The sequence below is a fragment of the Labeo rohita genome, chromosome 2 (genome assembly GCF_022985175.1).
Source record: "Labeo rohita strain BAU-BD-2019 chromosome 2, IGBB_LRoh.1.0, whole genome shotgun sequence".
In the NCBI taxonomy this organism is placed as follows: Eukaryota; Metazoa; Chordata; class Actinopteri; order Cypriniformes; family Cyprinidae; genus Labeo; species Labeo rohita.
Window position 1 is genome coordinate 38,403,537 of NC_066870.1, and position 16,136 is coordinate 38,419,672.

The following is a 16,136-nucleotide window of genomic DNA, read 5'->3' on the forward strand; positions in this document are numbered from 1 at the left end:
GCTCAGAGACCCGTGCCGGATGTACCAGCTCAAACGCCTGGGCAACAGCTGATGATGATCTACGGCGCCCATCAAACCTCACAAACCTCTTCCGGACACGGATGTGGATGATCTCATTTGTCAAATCAAACGTATTATTTTAATTTATTAGTATGTGTGTTTCTTTTCTCATCGTGGATATTTCGGTCATTCCCCCACCTGTGCTTGATATTTGAGCTAAAACATCTCTCATCTCAGTCTCTGGATTAGCCAAGCAGAATTTTCTCTCTCTCATAGAGCAGCAGAAAGAAGGAAAAGAAGGCAATACGTATTTTAGCACACAACCCTTGGTTCTCAACTCCTTGACCTTTGACACATCAGGATATTCAAAAACATATCTAGATATTCATATGGCTTTAGTTTCAGTCTAATCACGTCAGATATTTCAGGTGTCTCGCCGTCTCAGTACTTTCACTGCCAGTGTGGCGCCTTGTTCTTGCTTCAGCACAATGATAAAGGGATGCAAAGAATCAATCAGTCCTCTGTATTCGCCCCTAAAGAATCATTTTACCGTAGGGGTTTTACAGAGCGCTTCATCTGCACAGAGCAACGGCGCCACCTCCTGGAAAACTCTAGAAACTCACACTTTGTTTGCTGCAGGACATGCTGCCTTCAAGCCAGAGCTGTTTAGTATCACTGATATGCTATTATATAGTTATTTTTATTATTAGTTTTTATTTTAATATTTTCCATTTATTTGTAATTTATTATATTTTTTAAAATGTCTAGATAGTTTTTTGTATTAATGTTATTTCAGTTTATTTTAGTAACATTGATATACTATTATAATTTTTATTTACATTTTGAATTAGTTTATTATTCCTGTTTTTATTTCAAATTTAGTTAAATTTAGTTCATTTTAAAAAATTCTGTTGCATTTTTGTCTTTTTTTGTCTATATAGTGTTTTATTAATTTTATTTTAGCTTTAGCTTTAGTTATTGTAGTATCATTGATATACAATTAGTTTTTATTTATATTTAGAATTTAAAAAAAACTTTTAGTATTTTTTTTTTCATTTGTAGTTTTTTTTTTTCAATGTCAATTTAGTTAGCTTTAGTTATTTTAGCATCATTTATCATTTAATTTTTTAAAAATTTTAATTTTAGTTTAAATTTTGTTGCTGTTTTCGTCATTTTTTGTTTTGTTCAATGTCAATTTAGTTTTAGCTTTAGTTGTTTTAGTATCACCGACATACAGTTAGAGTTTTTATTTATATTTATATTTTTTACTTTAATTTTAGTTTTAATTTTGTTGTATTTTTGTCATTTTCAATTTCAATGCTGCATCACGTCAAATAAGAATTTAGCATTTCCCTTTATTTTGATTGCAATTTCCCAAATGGACTTGAAGGCATCATGAATCTGTCCTGCGCAGGTCGTCAGATGTCAAGATTTTTATCATCCATGAGCTTTTTTCCATGCATTCATGTCTTATATCCAAAGGTATTTTCCGTTACCAAAGATGAAACAATCAGTAACCAAGCGGAGAGTAAAAGCTGTTCGATTATTTTTCTCCTGTTTGTGGAGACCTGCAGCTTCTAGTGGCCAAACCTAAAGGTAAAATGTCACTGTATGATAATTGAGTGCCAACGACAGATGCCTTAACGATAATCATAGAGGATGTTCAGCGGCTGCGAGCCGCCCAATCCAAAGACTCCCTTCCTTTCCCACGAGTCTGTGCGGGAGAATCCGACAAATCATGCAAAATCGTTCCCACAGGGGCTGAAAAAAACACTCATCCGTTGTTTTGGAAACCAAATCGCTCCATTTCCCAAAACGTACTGGAAATGAAACTGTAAATATTATGCTCTGTCTTTCCTCTTTGTTTTTCTCTCTCTCTGTTCCTCTATAATAACGATGCGGGTAAAAATAGTTACATAGACACAAAGTTTGTATTAAACGTCTGGACTCTTTGTGCTCTGTTGTGCATAAACTAAGTGTAAAGAAGCACCTTGTGACGACGAGAAACAAAGAAAAAAAGGATTGTTGTGTGCAACGAACACTTGCGGAGAAACGGACTCCTGAACTCTGAACTCTCGGAGCTGTAGAGATGGATATTGTTTCTTTGTCTATCAATCTAAAAGGTTCCTGCTGGTGAAAAAAGGCCCTTCTCGACGAGTTCGCCAGGTGGCGGTCATCCTTTGCTTACTTCCTGTCTCAGACAGGTAAGACAGCAGATGTCTGTAGCATTTTCAAAGAAAGCATTGACCATTTCAGAGCCGTGACCAGGCGAACGGCGAGTTTTTTTCTTAAACGGTGTCATTGCAAACTCTGATGTGAAGCAAAAATGTGAAAAAAGCGAACACACACCTCGTTTGTAGTGAGAATCAATGTGGCTACCTCACAGAAACACAGTGGTGTGTGTGATACAGCCACTGATACCAAAGATTCTTCTTCAGCCTGCCAGTTTAACCATCATCATCTTCTTCATCCTCATCATCACCCGCCTGTTGCTCACAAACACACACGTACACCAATGTGATTTAGTGTAGCGACACGTTTTCCTCTCAAACACACAAACACATTTGCGTAGCTATCCAAATGGGGACATACAGGAATAGTTCACCCAAAAATGAACATTTACTGAAAGTGTGCTCACCCTTAGTTTGTTTCCTCATCAGGTTTGGAAAAAATGTGTAATTCCATCACTTGCTCACCAATGGATGTGAATGGGTGCCGTCAGAATGAGAGTCCAAACAGCTGATAAAAACATCACAATAATCTACAAGTAATCCACACCACTCCAGTCCATCAGTTAACATCTTGAGAAGACAAAAGAAGCAAATCCATCATGAAGACGTTCACATTTTAAACTAAATTACAAGTCCATAATCCATAATAACACTTCCTCCAGTAAAAAAAGTGGAAAGTCTGAATCGGGAGAGAAATCTGCACAGATCAAGCATCGTTTACAAGCCAAAACAGTCCAAAAACAGGGTGGATTTTGATGTACATGAAATGGACTTTTATACTGGAGAAAGTGTTTTTATGGATTATGGACTTGTATTTTAGTTAAATCGTCTTAATGATGGATTTGTTTCTTGCATACACACATCTTGTGGCTTCATAAGACATTAACTGATGGACTGGAGTGGTTTGGATTACTTGTGGATTATTGTGATGTTTTTATCAGCTGTTTGGACTCTCATTCTGACGGCACCCATTCACTGCAAAGCATCCGTTGCTGGGCAAGAGATGGAATGACACAGTTCTACAAACATGATAAAGAAACAAACTCATCCTAATCTTGGATGGCATACATTATTAGCAGATTTTCATTTTTGAAAATGTTTTGTCTGATTCATATTTCAAACAAAATTGCAAGAAAAAAAGAAATTATATTTGCATTACAAAAAAGAGACTTTTTATGTTTTTATGTACCTTTTTTGCATTTAGACAGTTGCATTTGTGTGCATATATATATATATATATATATATATATATACACACACATACAATGTATATATATATATGTGTACAATGTACATGTATATGCAATTATTTACAATTATTTGCAATTAATTAAGTACATTAGAATAATAACAAAACAGTTTAGATAATGCATTATAATCTGTTTTGCCTATTTTCCTTCAAAACATAATAATATAATATTTTAACAATGCAATAATATAATTTTGTCTTTTGTTGATTTTATATGAAATATGAGCTGGACATGGTTGAACTAATGCTTTAATTAAAACTCAAACTCACAATTTTGTCTCCAAACTAAACTAAACACAGACACATACACACACACACACACACAGAGTAGTCTGACTGCATTATGCCACGGTGAAGGAAGTGGCAACTATGCAGGACAAGTTGAGTGCCTTTTTCCTTCAACCACGGGTGGAATTGCTCTGGACACACTCGCAAACACACACACACACACGCATGCACACACACACATTTTTAAAAACATATTTTTTGCATAGCTGCATATCTTGCATAAAAACGAGGGACTCTGTTTCCATTCTGATAAAGAAGCACTTTGATTTTTTTATGAAAGTAGTTGTTTTTCTATTTGCTGCATTTATTTATGTGTATTTATTTCTCTATGAAGTGTGCAGGAGTCACAGACGAGCAGTTAGTGATGCTTAACATGTGACGTTACTGTAAACGTGCGCCGACGCCTCTGGACTCACATGCGCACACACTTCCGACAGAGCTATTTTTGTGTAATTTACAGTATTCTGGAAGTGTGTGCTTGTGATAATCGTGTAAAACTGAGGTATACCTGCACTGTCAGTGGTCGTCCAATCATATGCCTCCATCGGTCATATTCACAGACATTAGACCAATCGAATCCAACCAATCATGTCATTTCACGCTGGCAGGCACGTGTTGACAATGAGAATTCTGATATACCTCAAACACTTGTAATGTAAAGGTAATCTGATGAAACAATAACGATGATAGTAGAAGATAATACTGCTAAATAATAGTTTTGGAAATATTGTGACTTGAAGCTTTTTACTGTTCTGTACTGTCTTGTTGAGTTGAGTAATTCTCCTGTTCATTTGGCATGCTCCCTCAAAATCAACCACTTTTGTTTTGTTTGTTTTTAAGTTGGGCTCAATGCTAACTAGAAAACATTCTGGTGTCACCATATGAAACCTTTGACCACGAGATTCAAGATTGCCTGAAATTATCCAAAGCTTGTGTAGTAGTTAGTTCTTTTGAATTATGAGAAACACCGAAATGAGCTTTAGAGACCAAAGTAATATCATGAGGCAAATTGCTGTATACTTTTTTTTTCTCATTTTAATGTTTCATTTCTTTTCTCTCTCTTATTTAATTTATTGACCCATGTTTTTGTCCATAGGAAAATGCATTTCAGTTGAATTAGTGTTTGTTGTGCGTGTTCAAGTGATCCTGATATTTAAAAAGAAAAAAGAAAAAAAAAAAAGATAATGAAAACCAGCTCTTCTGTCGTTAGGGAACCGCTGGTGATTCTTTTATGCATGGCTATTAATCTAACTGTTCAGAGACAGGACGACTCGTACGTCACGGTCAGGGAGAGGCAGGAGGAATGTGGATTTGCCCGACGGGGTGAACGGAGGGGAACAATTCAATTTTACAAGTGTGTTGTTTATTTATTTATTTGCTTTGACAATATTGTCTTCTCCTTCTGTCCTACTTCTATAAATGAAATTTCAATGAAGTTAAATCAAGGTTTTGGGGACTAACTGGACTGTCTGTTTCTGTATGTGCATAATTATTAGGTGAATATCACAAAGAAAAGTCTGGGTCATATTTCAAACAAAATCACAAGGAAAAAAGAAATTATATTTTGCATTAAGAAAAGAGTTTTTATGTTTTTATGTACCTTTTTTGCATTTAGACATTAAATGATTAATAATTAATAATTACTTGGGTGCATATATAGCTATATGCAATTATTTACCAAGTACATTAGAATAACAAAACATTATGCATTATAATTTGTTTAGCCTAATAATATTTATATTTTAACATAATGCAATAATTTTGCCTTTTCTTTGATTTTAAGTGAAATATGAGCTGGGCATGTTCTTGTCAGGTTTTTGTGAGATGCACTGTTTTATCCATCCGCTCCTCTATGATTTAACATGTGTGGTTGATCAACATGTCGTCAACAACAGCCATTGTTTCCAGTCTGTGTGTTCTGCGTTTGCGTGCGTTCAGATCCGAGCCTCCTGCGGGCGAATCCTCCTCCTTCCTCTGGTACCAGAGAATCAATCAGAACCATGTGTCTTTGTGATGGTAGAAGACAATCAATTTCCAATAAGGAGAAGAACAAAAGACGAGAAAGAACGCTTGAGAGCTAGTCACTGTAAAGACTCGAGACTGGGAAAGAAACGCTGTGAGCGATGAGTGCAGCTGCGCGTTTAAACCGTCCACCCGTCAAGAAGGCATAATATAGATTTTTTAGCAGATTGCCATGGTAACTGTATTTCAGAGCAGCTCTGATTTTAGTCATTTTCCAGAGAGGCTTTCAGGCCGAAACATTTAGATCCTATGTTGGCCATTTTCAGGTGCTTTAAACGGCTAATTCACCACAAAATGTCATCATTTACTCTCCCTTGTGTCCCTCCAAATGCATACGATCCCTTTCATTGTATGAAAAAGAACATTTTGCTTGTTTCATGAGAGAAAGAAGGTCAAAACAGGTGTGGACTGACTTGAGAATGAGTATTCAGTTGACAGGGAACGTTTTCAGAACTTTCTGGCAATTTATAAACAAATGTTCCTTTGGTAACATTAACAGAATGTTCATTCAACGTTATGATTTTCTCCAAACATTAGCACATTGTTCATGAAACTTTTTATGAAACGTTTTAGTTTCTTTTTTCAGAATGTTTACATTTAAAAGTAGTGTTTGCAAAAACGTTTCCATAACATTCTTATAGCCAAGAAAAAAAATACATTTTTAAAACATTCCAAAAAACATTTGTGACCCTGGACCACAACACCAGTCACAAGGGTCAATTTTTTGAAACTGAGATTTATACATCATCTGAAACTGAATAAATAAGCTTTCCACTGATGTATGGTTTGTTAGGATAAAACAATATAGGGTGCAAAAAAATCTAAATATTGAAAAACCTGCCTTTAAAGTTGTCCAAACAAAGTGCTTAGCAATGCATATTACTAATCAAAAATTACTAAGTGATATATTTACAGTAGGAAATTTACAAAATATCTTAATGGAACATGGTCTTTACTTAATATCCAATTGATTTTTGGCATAAAAGACAAATCAATGATTTTGACCCATACGATGTATTGTTGGCTATTGCTACAAATATATCCGTGCTACTTAAGACTGGATTTGTTGTCCAGGGTCACATTTAGATATAATATTTTCCCTTACAGAAAAAACACATGAATTTCTCATGTTAAAATCACTTGTGAAATATGTGGAACAAATGTAAAACATTAAGTTTGGAATTTCGGAAACTTTTTAATGGTGTAAAATGCAAATTTCCATCTGATTTCACATGTTGAAAACACAGGAAATTCATTTGGGTTTTCTGTAAGGATTCAGCCCTTACCAAAATTAACCGTTTAACCATGGTATTTTGTAGTAAAACTATGGTTATACAAATCGTAATCAATGTGCCAAAAACATGGTTGCTATGCTTTTACTATAATAAAACCATGGTTAATTTTCATAAGGGAGAACGTTTTAGACCATATTTTGTTAGCTTGGTAAATGCTTCCGTTTGGGTGAACTTTTCTTCTAAAATATAATTCTATATTAAGATATGTATTTAGATATATACATGGCAAACCATTTTGAAACAATGAGCCGTTATTTACCTGTCGTTTCTGCAAGAATCAGATCCATCTGGACAGACGTTTGGTGACGAGCGCTGCACTGAAAGCTATGCAAGAACCTTCCCAAAACCCGCCATTTCCTTCTCATACTCCCGCCAACTTCCCTTCAAACGACGCCATCCTCACGTGACTCAGGGTATTGTGATTGAATGCCTGATGAGGAGACACAGCACACGCCAATCCCATATCAAATATAATATTCTCCAAAAAAAGTGCCTACGCTCAACTCACCAGTACACACGTGTGTTCTTCTGCCCTGGTTTTTGTTCCTGTTAATCCTGATTCTATCCTGATATCTAGAGAAAATTCAATCCAGAGTTTCACTTTATTATTACTGAGGGAAGGTCTAACGTTCGGCTGTGAGAAAAAGGCGCGGTCACATTTCGCGCGCTAAATCCAGTCATTCCAATACATTCAAATTCCAACTTGGAAACCGAAAGTAATAATATTCCACATTAGGGATTTAGTCAAAAATAGGCCTAATTTCAAATGGTGGCATTGAAGCCGTTTCATATACCGCAACTGCTTTTGGCGCGCTTTGCTCCCGCCATTCCCTGAGCGTTTCCTTTCCCAGTCTTGATCTCAATGGTTATGAACGCCTGTACAGTTACTTACAGTATGTTCATATGTCGAGTCTTTTAAAGATGGCTAAACCTGAGTGATAACTGTTACAGAACATCAATGAACTAAAAAGACCAGTATGGGTAAATACAATTGTGTGTTTTGAATAATTAAGTAAATAAAAAATTGGGGGAAACCACTTTGTTTCATCTTTTGAGTGAATCAACAGAAACACTTCAATGCTACAGCGACACCTGGCGGTGGAACCACCACACTAATATTGTGTGGGACTCAACGTCGTGTTCTAGATATGGTATGTTTTTATTAAAAAATAAAAAATAAAAATAAGTGTGAAAAGGGGGAACAATGTACCACAATTAAAAACAAGGCCTTTTAAAATTATCTTTTAATTAAATCAATGTTTATGACTCTTATAAACTGAATTATTTTATTTTTCAGGATTACGTTTAGTGTGACTATAAATGCAATTGTATTACTATAAACACTTCAAAATAAATACATGCAATGATATGAACATTTCCAATGATGAAATGCGTTACTTCAATTCCATTGTGATACAAAATTAATATATTTAACTCATCAAAAATTCAATGTAACAGAAATGCACAAACATTTGAGTACGTCAGTGCCGTTTTTGTAGGACTGATACCAAAAATATTCTGAAGGGGAATATCTAAATGTAATGCTGCTTTAAAACACATTATGGCTTGTTTAAAATCTGTTTTAAAATCCATGCATTTTAGAATATAGTGAGATAAAAGTGAAAAAAAAACTATGCTATATGGCCAAATCTTACCAGAGAAGGCTAAAGATGAATAACTGGCCTCTTTGACACATGATTTCAGTGCTGTTGAACAGATATATGAGCAGGAACATACGCAAACAGACAAGAAACAGCCAAGACAGTGAACAGGGTACAACATGCTTTTATGAATAAAAGGTCTTTTCTCTTTTTTACAAGACAAACAGTATAAAACAAACATATGCATAGAAAATAACAGATAAACACTTGAAACAACATTCATACACATTATAATGGACGAGACCAGGCTGCTGTGAGATTGGATGGAAAAACAAATCAAGTTAAAAACTGCGTTTTCAGATGACTTTCGTTCATCATGTATGCTGTAAACCCTCCTGGATGATTTAGCAAAGGTTAAACATATGATGAGCAAATGAAAGCGATGTGCTTGAAAATGGCACACTGCCCTGAAATATCAACGGCATGGCAATGATATCTAGGACTGAGCTCAATAACTCTTTATTAATGCCACTGAATGCCCACAAATCTTCAGCACAAACATTCGTCTGCCACTGACATCTCTTTCTGAATTATAGATAGATAAATGGATAGGCTTTGCTTAAAAGTAAGCAAAAGACAAGAATATATTGCTTTACGTTAAGAAACATTGCACGATTAGGCTTCTACGCGTTCCATGTAATACCTGAAATATTCACAAACTCAGTCTGAATGCTGTGAAACATCTCACTAGATTATGGCTCATATTCAGACAGCGAGTTCACATGAGTCAAACGATGCTTTCATCCAATCTCACAGCGAGCAATAAAGACACACAAGTACAGAGATGCGTTCGGCACGTTTAGGGATCAAAATGTCATCAAATGTAAAGAAATCCAAGGCATGCAGAGATCCCAAATGGATACTTTCTGAAGAATAGCATTCCTGAACCTAATTACAAGTAGAAATATTAACAATTGTTGAGTTTAAGACAGGAACCCCCTTTTTCTTTTCACACAAATTTTCAAATCTTATCCTATTTAACTCTAAAAAAGCTGCATCCTACAGCACTAACACTAATTTTGTTTCGTCCAACAGTGTACCAACAAATATCTTTGATAAACCTGATCTGAGAACAGAGCCACCGAAATAAATATCATGACCAGAAAGGTAGAAAAACACAGTTTCTGCTTTCAACAGTGACACTTTCTGCCATGTATTATGGGACTAACAGTCATATATCTGCATAAAATTATTCTTGAGCATATGGCAGGTGAAGAGCTTCAAAACTGAGAACCTGAGAATCGCAGATGGAGATTCTCACTGGTTTGGCGGTTCACAACTAGATGGCAGTAAAGTTACATGACAAAATCACCTCTGAGCACATCAACTTCATATTTTCCAAAATCAGAATACCCAGTAACATTATAGATCACCTAAAATTACAATACATCTCTCTCATGCACGTTTTATGGGAGTTCTTTCATTTCACATGTGGAAAGTGATTGAGAATTATGTTAAGACTGAACTGACCTCCATTCCAGACGAACATATCTTTAACTCTCTTTAGCATAACACAGATCATTTCACCAGTAGCTGACAATTTATAATGTTTAGCTAATGCTAAGACGTTCTATGTGTTTCCGGTTGGTTGTTTACGTTAATATTTAAGTGTTAATCAAGTAGTTACATGACAAACAGTACAAATAACTACAAAAAATAATACAAGAGTGTCATGTAACAGATGCACTAATGATCCACACACATTCGAAAACATGTATGTGGGTCAGAACCATTGCTGTAATGAGAGCATGAAACATTTTGTGAACTTCAGATGTTTTATTAAAAGGACCGTTTTCCACAAGAGACACTCTAAATTAGAGCATAATGGGGTCCGGTGGTTGTGAATGAGGATTTTCTGTAAAATAAAGTACGGCGATAAGCGAATCAATAGGAGACGGTGGAGGAGACCAGACTGATGAGGGGCCCGGGGACCGCAAGACCTAGTTTCTGGAGAAGAGGGGGCATCTGCTCTGCCGCCTGGGCTAATGAGAGAACAGACTCTCACGCTGAACACCAGAACATGTATGAAATCACAAAGAAGATCCTCTGATGAGACAGCAGAGCTTTTATTGGACATGCTATCTTTGATATGAAGAAACGACATGATGCTCAGAGGACGTTTGAGGGTGGCTGTGTTCAGAATAACATACTACTCACACTATTTCTCATATGCAAAGAAACTCGCATTTACTCAAATGTACAGTACACAACAAGCACACAGTGGAAAAATGCATCCCACAATGCAATGCACTGACAACGTAGCACCATTTAAAACATTTAGCATTGCACACTGCATACATTTTCACATACTATTTAAAAAAATATATGCAGTATATACAGTGCAGTATGCTAGTACTCCATTCTGAACACAGCCAGTGTAATTGAGAAGACCATTAAACATTTGCAGCGTCTTCATTAATCTTGGTGCTTGAATGTTGGCAGATGTTGATGCTTGTAATGCAGCTCTGGGAGGCAAGATGGAAGAGAGACAGACAGCGAGGACTGGATGGAGGTCAGGAGCCAGCGGCTCGCTCGATAGAGGGCGCTGATGAGCAGCGGCTCAATCTATTAGAGGTGAACGTGATTGGCGTATTGCTGTTCTCACTGCTTGAGAATCATCAGACTGATTAAGAGCACATGAAAGACTCAGTGCAGAGAACTGGCACATTTCAAACATGATCACACACATTCATAGATTCTTATGTAAATGCCTGGAGGGTTGAGCATCATTCTGAACTGAATTGAGATGCTTTTAATATCAAATTCAATTCATGCAATTTGAAGTGCAGTAGCAAACAGGATGCAAAATTGTAATGTGGAATTTAATGTTTTTAACAATTTCAGTATTTGAGTATTTGCCATAAGAATCATATAAATAACATATGGTACATTTGTCAAAACATTTCATAATTAAAGTTTCAAATGCCACCTATAGAACAATTTTTTCTCTTAATTTACAATAATTATACTACAGGGTGTTATTGTTAACTAAAAATAAAAACTAAAAACATTACTTTAAATAAAATAAAATACTTAAATATTTGACTCTGGACCACAAAAAGTGGTAAGTAGCATCAAAATTATATGCCAAAAATCATTGGGACATTAAGTAAAGATCATGTTCCATGAAGATATTTTGTAAATTTCCTACCATAAATATTTGATTAGTAATATGCATCGCTAAGAACTTCATTTGGAAATGATTTTCTCAATATGTAGATTTTTTTGCACCCTCAAATTCCATATTTTCAAATAGTTGTATCTCAGCCAAAAAACAAACCATAGCTTTTTTAAATTCAATATCAATAAAAAAAAAATACTGTTATGACTGGTTTTGTGGTCCAGGGTCACATATATAACGTACTTAATTTCAGCTAGTTGCCAAAACTAAAAATGAGTATTAAAATCTAAAATATAATAAAAATACATATTAAAAAATGCTAAAATGTCAAAAACACAACAAAATTACAAAAATTATAACATAAAAATCTAATTCAAAATAACACATGATGCTATTATATACTAAATAAATAATAGATTTAAACTGGTTTAGATGTGTGCTAACTGTTTTGAGAATTTTCTCATTTTGGTTGAAAAATTTGTACATTTTTCCTACAATTTCTAATTAAGAAGACCTAATTAGTCAAAACTGGTGAATTTCTTTGAAATGCAATTAAAATAGCAAATAAATTGCAATTCAACACCCTGTTGTGCAATTCACACTCAATTCTTAAGTCCAGAATTTTTTTTATTTGTTAATTTATTAATAAGAAGGAATTTTCCATATTGCAACGCATTGGGTTAATGGAAATTTCAGAGGGGTTTTTGGTATTAATGAGATACTTATTATAGTTTTTATTAACATTTTTAATTTTATATTTCAAATTTAAAGATTGGCAATTTTGTGGTGTAAAATTGTCATTTTAATTAGTTTTTATTTTTTTTTTTTTTTTTCCTGTTGTGCAATTCACACCCAATTTTCAAGTTCTGAATTTTGCTCACCTCGCATCAGGCGTTTTGCAAACAATGTTGATTAAATTCAGAAAAGGGAAGAAATACATTGAATAAGCTCCAGGATACTTTACAAATCCTTTCTGATTTAAACAGCAGAGAAAAATCCAGATCATGAACAGTGTCGGCAGGTCATTTCAGTACATCGTCCGGTTGGTGAATGCGTCGGGAGGAATGTGACGTGAGGAGGAAAGGAAGGGTTGAGGGTTGAGAGGAAGCCGGGCGGTCGCGGGATGGATCCCGGCTGAGCCTCCGATCTCTCGTTCTATCATCACCACACCTAAACACAGTGACTGACTGCACAGCTAGAGGCTAACGCTAACAGAAAGAGCTAAACTAAAACAGTTCAACCCATCAACAACATCGAATCACAGGCCACATGGACAACATCTACTGTACTCACACGACCACGACTCCAGCCTACGGACTGTGGATGATGTCGGTGAGGTCTGAGAACAATGAGCTACGCTTCAAACCAGTGAACGAAACAGCGAAGGGTCACAAAACCTGATATGTTTACTTCACCTCATCCAGACGAGATTAGACTCTCGTTTGTCCCCGATTCAGAAGATGAACTGCAGTCAAACCAGCTGGATGTCTCCATTTATCACGTGTGCGGGAACACAAGTGTGTATCTTAACTAATTAGATAATATCATAATGCCGAGTCCTTACAAGATGAAATTAACCACTTACTGTCATTCACAGATTACACAAATAATTAACAAGTGATGAGCTCTGTTACAAACCCTAGTGAGCCAAATTGCTGTCTACAGAGGCAGCTCCCTTCTTAGGGAACAACTGATGTGGAACCTCATGTGATGATTTGAAATGCTTTATTGAAATCAAAATATCGATGCACTCCAAAGAGAACAATACATGAATGAAATCGTGAGGGTTATTCTTGTTAACTGAATTAAACCCATAAAAAAAGTCTTATTTATAATAAAACAATATTTAATTTGCCAAGGCAACATTTTTAATTTATGCTTTGTTTACGTTAAACTAAAACTGAAATAAAAATGGATGAAAACTACACTGTAAAAATCACAATTTGTTGAGCCAACTTAAAATAATTTGTTGCCTAGCTGCCTTGAAATTTTAAGTTCAGTCAACTCAAACAACTTTAGTGATAACTTAGATATTTGAGTTGACTGAACAAAAAATTGGTTTGTTAAACTTAAAAGCTGGGCTTGTTACCCAGCTACCTTAAAATTTTAAGTTGAATGAACTCAAATATCTAAGTTGTCACTTAGTACAACTTAACATTTCAAGTTGACTAAACTTTTGACTTGACTGAACTTAAAATTTTAAGGCAGCTGGGTTACAAATAATTTTAAGTTGACTCAACTAATTATTTTTTACAGTGTATATAAACATTTAAAAACACACAAAATGTAACAAAAATTAGTAAAACTTTAAAACTGAAAATGGAAAATATATTTTTTTAAAAGTGTTTCAGAATAGTATAACAATGATACTAAAATAACATGATTAATATGTATTTTTTTGTCTATAAAGCAATACCATAGTACATTGTGATGGGTCCAATTAAATATATATTTTTTATATATTTATTTATTTATTTTAGAGGTCCACTTTTGGAAGTAGACCAAAACAAGTAATCTAGAATGCAGAATCACTACCTTCTGCTTAAAACTGATTCTTTGAAAGGTGCTGTCTAAGAGTATAGGTGCCTATTTAATTCACTTGATTGTTAAAGAGAGCATAGTCTATGTCTACTGTTAGTAAAGCATAACAAGCATCACTCCAGGGCTGTGTGTGAGTCTCTGCTCTCAGTCTATTATGTAAGTCAAGCTCAATGGAGCATCAAACATTCAGCTTTTTGCCCAAAGCCTCTGACTGTCTGATAAACCTTCATTACTAACAGTGCTTCAGTAGAACACAACAATGCAACCTGAACATAATATCTGACTGATAATAAGAAATGTAACATTTACAAATGTAGTTAGGAGGATTATAGTGTAAAAATAATTTTCTGCAATTGTATATAAAACACATAACTTCATATACAGTATTTGCAGTAATTGCCATAGTTTTATTATTTTTTACATTTATTATATTTTATTTTAATTTCAGCACGTTTTTTATTTTATTTATTTTATGTTATTTTATTTTATTTTTTTACAGTGCAATTTTCACTCAGAAATTGCTAATAAATTTCACAAATAATTAGAAAGAAATGACAGGTTTAATTTAATGTGCTACTGCATTGCTGTTTTTAAAGAAGTCTCATGCTTATCAAGATTGCATTTATTTGATAAAAAAAACAAAAAAAAAAAAACAATAGTACTGCAGAATGTTATTACAATATAAAATAATGTTTTTTACTTTAACGTAATTTAAAATATAATTTATTCCTGTGATGCAAATCTGAATTTTGTCACATGATCCTTCAGAAATCATTCTAAAAAAGAATCACAGCTTTGGAGTGATTTCTGAAGGATCATGTGACACTTAAGACTGGAGTAACAGCTGATGAAAATTCAGATTGCATCACAGGAATAAATTATATTTTAAAGTAGATTAAAATAAAAATCATTATTTTATATTGTAATAACATTTTGCAGTTTTATTGTTTTTTTCTGTATTTTTGATCAAATAAATGCAGTCCTGATAAGCATAAGAGACTTCTTTTAAAAACATTAGAAGTCTTACTGATCCCAAACTATTGAGCGGTAGTGTATATACATATATGTATTAATATATATATAAAAACAAAATAAAACTAAAGCAATTTACTGTATTAATATGAAGTAATTCTTCCTATTGATTTTTTAACAGGTGTTTTACCTGTATTTTTTTTTTCCATTGAGACACTAATTGTATTCTTTAATATTTTTTGAATTAGTTTTTATATTTTCATTTTAATTTTAGCAAAAGTTTTGGCAATTTTGTTGTAATTTTTATAGTTTTTTTTGTTAGCTTTTTTTGAACATCTGTAGTTTTATTCATTTTTATTTCAGTTTTTGTTTTACTTATCAATTTAGACTAAATCGAAATGAAAAATGTTGCCTTGGCCACTAGTTAAAAATGCTTTAGTTCTTAAACATTTTATTTCAAGTAACAAAAATGTTTTTTAACAGTATAAATCTGCTAGTTAATGTCCTTATGAAGGTGATATCCAGCAGGTTTGACTGTATTTGTCATATTGCACACACTCCAGCACAGGTGAGTTTAAGTTAGAACATTCTTCGTTTATGGCTCTTATAGCTTATTGGTTAACTAATCTGATTTCAACACCAGCTGCCGGTTCATTTGACTGGTTAATAAATGAACTGATTATTATTGTTCAATTTACACAATGCATTTTTTTTTTCAAAAGGCTGCGGTGTTGAGAACAGATTTTGTTGCAATTT